Here is a 7,328-nt window from a genome sequence, read left to right on the forward strand (position 1 = left end):
CAGGGGTTGCACAAAATAATAGAAACACCTAGCATCATAATTTCGAAATATCTATAAAAACGTCAAAATCTTGTTTATTTTTATGTTTTTGATTTATTATTAATGTTGCTTAATATGTTTTGCTAAAATTCATGTTTCCTTTTAGACATCATCAGAAAAAGGTAATTACAGTTCACTTAAATGACAGATCTATCGGACTTTCAAAGAGACCAAATTGTTGGTACTCGAATGGCAGGCGCTAGCGTAACGAAAACAGCTAATATTTTTGGTGAATCAAGAAGTACTGTCTTGAAAGTAATGACAGGCTTTGAGAAAGAGGGAAAAACCAACTAGTCGAAACAAAACTCCGGAAGAAAGCCAAAACTTTCAGATAGAGTCCATTGGACTCCTACGCGAATTGTTAGAAAGGATCACTAAAGTACAGCTCCCAAAATTACCGCAGAGTTTAATGACCACCTGGAGAATCCAGTTTCCACAAAAACTATTTGCCGGGAGCTGCACAAATCCGGATTTCACGGGAGGACTGCAACCAGAAAATTACTACTTTCGAAAACAAACGCTGCAAAGCGTTTAGAGTGTAGTAATAGCCTACAGAATTGATCCTTAGAGCAGCGGATGAATGTTACTTTCTGTGATGAGTCATCCTTTACCTTATTTCCGATCACCGGCTATAGAGGGGGATCTGTGATTCTCTGGGGCGAGTGGGGGTCTAGATATCTTGGAAATCCGCCGGTCAAATGGTTTCCCTTCATGGCAGAATTAATAGTCATGTCTATTTAAGCAATTTATTAGATCAAATTCATACTATGGTTACGGAACTGTTTCCGGAGGGAAACGTAATCCTTCGGGGTAATAACGCACCAATTCACATAGCTAAAGACGTTACTGAATGGCACGAGGAACATTCTAGTGAAGTTGAACATCATAGCTGGCCACCACAAATCTCAATGTTATTGAACATTTATGGTGGATGTTAGCAAAACAAGTAAAGAATCGATATCCTACACCATCATCACTACAAGAACTGGAGACAGTTTTAGGTGAAGAATGGATAAAAATACCCTTGGAAAGAATTCAAACTTTGTGCGAGTCCATAACACGTAGAATTCACGCTGTAATTACTGCCAAAAGTGGTTCTACTCCATAGTAATATACATATATATATATATATATATATATATATATATATATATATATATATATATATATTATTGTGTGTACGGTTGTCTCTTAAATAGTTAGAAGCGGGGATTTAAGATTTGATAATATGGAACAATTTTGCACCTCACTCTTTTCTCAGAACAATGGAAGTTGTATTTGATGGTTTGAAGTTCTGGAGTTCTTCTGAAGTTCTTTTAAATTTACTAGCCGCCAGTAACTGATAATTTTGCTGTAGTCAGATCATAGCCGAAATCTATCCTTTGCACCGGTATGAAGTACTTGGTATTCTATATATGATGTTTCAGTCAGCACCTTCATCGCAAGGATAAAATAGACGGTTGTGAAATTACCACCAGTAATGTTTCCATATTAAAACCGCTGCTAATATAATAATAATCATCGTGTGTTTATTGATGGTGCTTGAAAAGTATTGTCTTTGAAGAGACTCATCGTGTGATTGTTGGTATATAAAATCGTAGCTGTTGGCTAGGACCAAACGTAAACCAATCAGATTTCTCAGATGTATGTATTTATTTCTCCTATAGGTTTTGTTACAGTAGCTATATGATTCAAGAAGCAAGATTTTCGATAGAAGCTATATCTTTTGCTTTACAAATGTATTAATGCAAACATAGATTCGATTTAATTTTGTCAGGAGTTGGAACATTCTTTCCTTCAGTAGTGGAATATGAGATTGCTGTAAACTGTTGTTTACTTTTAAAAGTGTACTTTTTCAACATCTGAAATAATCTTTAGAGACGCTAAATAATTACCGAATTGACATTCAGTCTTCGAACTTGATTCAAACATACATTATGTGCATGTATGTATATATATATATATAATATATATATATATATATAATATATATATATATATATATTATTTGTGTGTACGGTTGTCTCTTAAATAGTTAGAAGCGGGGATTTAAGATTTGATAATATGGAACAATTTTGCACCTCACTCTTTTCTCAGAACAATGGAAGTTGTATTTGATGGTTTGAAGTTCTGAAGCTCTTCTGAAGTTCTTTTAAATTTACTAGCCGCCAGTAACTGATAATTTTGCTGTAGTCAGATCATAGCCGAAATCTTATCCTTTGCACCGGTATGAAGTACTTGGTATTCTATATATGATGTTTCAGTCAGCACCTTCATCGCAAGGATAAAATAGACGGTTGTGAAATTACCACCAGTAATGTTTCCATATTAAAACCGCTGCTAATATAATAATAATCATCGTGTGTTTATTGATGGTGCTTGAAAAGTATTGTCTTTGAAGAGACTCATCGTGTGATTGTTGGTATATAAAATCGTAGCTGTTGGCTAGGACCAAACGTAAACCAATCAGATTTCTCAGATGTATGTATTTATTTCTCCTATAGGTTTTGTTACAGTAGCTATATGATTCAAGAAGCAAGATTTTCGATAGAAGCTATATCTTTTGCTTTACAAATGTATTAATGCAAACATAGATTCGATTTAATTTTGTCAGGAGTTGGAACATTCTTTCCTTCAGTAGTGGAATATGAGATTGCTGTAAACTGTTGTTTACTTTTAAAAGTGTACTTTTTCAACATCTGAAATAATCTTTAGAGACGCTAAATAATTACCGAATTGACATTCAGTCTTCGAACTTGATTCAAACATACATTATGTGCATGTATGTATATATATATATATCTATCATATATATATATATATATATATATATATATTTGCAAGTGGGCATGTACGTGAACACATACGTACAAACTCACCCCAACTCACACATTCCCATATATAATTTAAACCAATTATAATCCTATTTAAATATATGCATTTTATACGAACCATAATTGAATATTTATGAATATATATATATATATATATATATATATATATGTGTGTGTATAATATATATATCACACATACAATTATGTATATATTTATATATAAATGTGTGTGGTGAAATATACACGTGCGCACACGAAAATACATTTACACATATACGCACACGTAAAACTATATATATATATATATATATATATATATATATATATATATATATATATATATATATATATATATATATATATATATATATATATAGCCGCGTATGTATTAACACTCACACACATTTCTGCATGGAAGAGTGTGTAGCTAACTTTATATAATTATTGTTATGTATATCTACGAATATATATGTAAATTTAAGTTTAAATCTATGAATACACACGCTTGCAAACACACTCTCACATGCACCCACATGCATACCTATTTGTGCATATGCGCCTCAGCATATATATATAAATTTAATATGCTTATTTTACCATTTATCGCTGTTAAACCAAATAAAAAATTTTTTCCGTATATTATAGTTCCAGCGTTCAAGTGATTCTAACATCTCAGTAAGTATTATATATTTTCCTCTTAAAATATTTTCAGTATATCCTTATAGTTAAATTAGATTGTTGATGTTTATTAGTATTTGCTCATATTTATGTTCTGCTACGTTAATATAAAAATAGAATTTCCTAGTAAATTCCAAGTAATTCACAATGTGTAAATATATGTGTGCGTTTAACTAGCTTTGAGAATATACGAATTTTCATTTATGCAATAATTTATCTACAGCAGTTTACCCATTGGGTACTCACTTTCTTTCAAATTTGAGAATGAAAATAAAACCCTTAGGGGTATTTATTACCGAACTTTCAGAATTTGAAATTGAATTTTACAATTCATTTACACACTATTATTGTAAAAATCCATCTTTTACAAATATCATTAAAAGTTTTTAGTAATTTCTTAAACTTCTTTTGGTGCATTGGTATGGCATAATGGAATTTCTGTTTCAAAACTTTATATTCATATTTCAAATTCCGTTGCAGCCATCTTTGCTTCTCATCCTACCAACAATGCACCACTCGTGTACCCACTAATCTAGTTATATAAAAACAATTGCTGGTCTTGTACCTAAGCAACAAACGTTTTCGTTTTTTAAATTTGTTTTCATTCTCAGAAAGTGTCATCAAACAAATTTCGCTAGGATTTGTTCCTTTTATACACTAGAGAACAATTTATGCAAGGGAGATCATTTCTTCATAATTTTTTGCAGCATTACAAGTATAAATTTGAGATTGAAAGAAAAGATACGTAGAATACACAGACTTATGTCAATTTTCTAATCATATATGCTATTATTTAAGTCTACTATGAAATAATCAGCTCGATATAACCCGTGATATATCATTTATACATTTCTTAATGGTGGAAAATAATAAGTCTGGATAAAAATCATTGAATATGTATCTCGTGCAAAGTTACATATATAAGCACTGAATATAGTTCGCTGTATACAAATGGCTTTGATTTACACAAAGTGTTAGAAATTTGAGGAAAATTATCGATATTATTGTACTAGATTTGTAGTTTACTTTATCGAATCCCTCAAAAAAAATGAGAGTGGGGCACAATTTTGCACTCAGAACTTAAAACCGCAGCGGGTTTTGTAAATCACGTTTTCTGATACATTAACGTTCGTGCCAGTTTCCCATCTTCAATAATAATTACACCAACAAGAGGAAGAGGATATTTACAAATCTGTTAATCTATATTGTTATAAAGGATATTAATTTTCATATTTGATATATTTCTTTGATCTGTAGTCAGAAAGACGTATGAGATATGAAGAAACATTGCGCAGAATTCTGCCATTCATGGAGAGAACCCTTGAAATGTATAACAATGGCAACCAATATTTCATGGGAGACCAGGTTTGACGAAATATTTCTTTATATTTTCAATCTATGGGTTGATGAAAAAGGGCTTTATATTTATGGAAGAACTTAACACTTTCTGATAGCTGTAATTTAACGTTGAACATAGTTTAAATTGGAAATGAAATATATGTAAAGATATTTTTGTAAATGAACTAAAAGAATAAAATTTAATTTCAAGAATCACGCAAATTGTAGATAATGTATTTTGTTTAAGATATAGATATAGGTGCAGGAGTGAATGTGTTGTAAGTGGCTTGCTTACTAACCACATGGTTCCGGGTTCAGTCCCATTGCGTGGCACTTTGGGCAAGTGTCTTCTACTATAGCCTCGGGCCGATCAAAGCCTTGTGAGTGTGTGTGCGTGTGTTTGTGTGTCTGTGTTTGTCCCTCGAACATCGCTTGACAACTGATGCTGGTATGTTTACGTCCCCGTATCTTAGCGGTTCTGAAAAGAGACCGATAAGTACTAGGCTTACAAAGAATAAGTCCTGGGGTCGATTTTCGCGACTAAAGGCGGTGCTCCAGAATCCCACACTCAAATGACTGCAACAAGTAAAAGAATACATTTATCTATCTACATGATTCAGTTTATGGCCCAGGTACCATATAATCTGGCAATCGTATCAAAGATCATTTTGTCATAGAATAAAATCACCATTGTATCAACACCCAGTTAGATGCCGGTGGCCAAGATCAATACAACCACGCTATTTTATTGGCAGTTGTATCGTCAGCTTTGTTGAGTGCCCATGTAGTTACCTCTCAAAGAGACTGCATATTGTTATCATTACTTTCAATTGTATTTTATCAATTCGGTATGATTAAAGCAGAATTCATCGTAGCAAGATCTGAGATCAGAACTTAGACATCCTACACAAATGGCGCACGTCATCTTGCCCGATGATATAACGATTCTGCTAATTCGTTTAGTCTTATACATATAAGTGATACTATTTTTAAAAAGGCACACAAGCAGCTGATTAACACTAGAACACATATTTAATAATCCAATTTATTCTATCAAAATACATCACGAAGTATTTTCATAAATCTTGTGAATCGTATATATATATATATATATATATATATATATATATATATATATATATATATATATATATATATGAGTTGAAGAGGAGGAAAGCAATTAATCAAGGTATGATTATAGTATTTAAATTAATTTAGTTTAATTTAAGAAAGTTAATGCTGATGCAATGTGAGTAGAATTAATGGATATAACCTAAGGTTCGATATATTGGGTATTCAGTCTTCGGAGAAATATAAGAAATATAACAGGAATATATAGGCAGGAAAAGTTGTTGTAGAAAAATGCGTGGTACGGTAGAAAGATGATAGTTCGTTATAGTTCATAGCTTATACTGTTCCGTAGAGTAGGGAGGTCTATTCACATCCATATGAGAGAGTTCTTCCTGCTGCACATCAGTAGGAACAGTTCATTGTTGAAAATGAAGTTTGAGTAATGCATCCAGTTGAGAGAAGGGAAAAGGTAGCGCTAGTAAGTCTGTAGGTCCGACCGTACAATGAGATGCAGAATATGTAAAGTGTTTTAATATGAGAGAAAGCGCATAGATATACAGATGCATTATTTTAGATATATAAAGCTGAGCGAAGGGGAGGTTTATAAATAATAAATCCTGGTAAGAGCACTTAGACCTCATACTTATTAGTCTGGGCTACCTTGACTTAAACTCATCTTCTGCGTATGCATATATATATATATAATATATATATATATATATAATATATATATATATATTATATATATATATATATATATATATATATATATATATATATATATATATCCTCATATTTATACTTTCTTCTCTCATTTTACAAACCTGTACTAATTTTTCTTTTTAGTTCTCAATGGCTGATATGATGTGTTATTGCGCTCTTGAGAACCCAATGAGGGATGATTCTGCTCTTCTCAACAACTACCCGAAACTTCAAGCGTTGAGGACCCGTGTTATGAATCACACCAAATTGTCATCGTACTTACAGAAACGCAGTCGTACTGAATTCTAATTGGAAATAAGGTTAAGATACCATGCATTGAAGATTGTTACCGATATGAAATAAAAAGTACTGAATTATGATACATGTTGTTTGATTGTTTTAATTTCAAAATTTTATTATTGTTTTTACTTTATAGTGTAATTTGTAACGATATACTCTTATCAGATCTTCTTAGAAGTGGAATTTTTATTCCTATTGAAGCTTGCTTTTGTTTCACTTCAAGTGATGTTATTTTGTTTCATTCAGAAATTCTCACAATATGGTAAATAATAGCTTTAAATTTTGGCACAGCACCAGCATTTTTGGTTGGTGTGAAATTGGCCTCGGTGTGATTTAAACCAAGAACATAAAGGGCTGAAATATACA

At 31.8% G+C, this 7,328-nt stretch overlaps 1 pseudogene; it reads left to right on the top strand.

Moving 5' to 3' along the window:
* The window catches only part of LOC115212287, a 12,586-nt pseudogene extending 5,543 nt beyond the window's left edge, over positions 1 to 7,043 (top strand).
* The last annotated feature ends 285 nt before the right edge of the window (positions 7,044 to 7,328 follow it).

Source organism: Octopus sinensis, linkage group LG5, assembly GCF_006345805.1.
Source record: "Octopus sinensis linkage group LG5, ASM634580v1, whole genome shotgun sequence".
Lineage (NCBI taxonomy): Eukaryota > Metazoa > Mollusca > Cephalopoda > Octopoda > Octopodidae > Octopus > Octopus sinensis.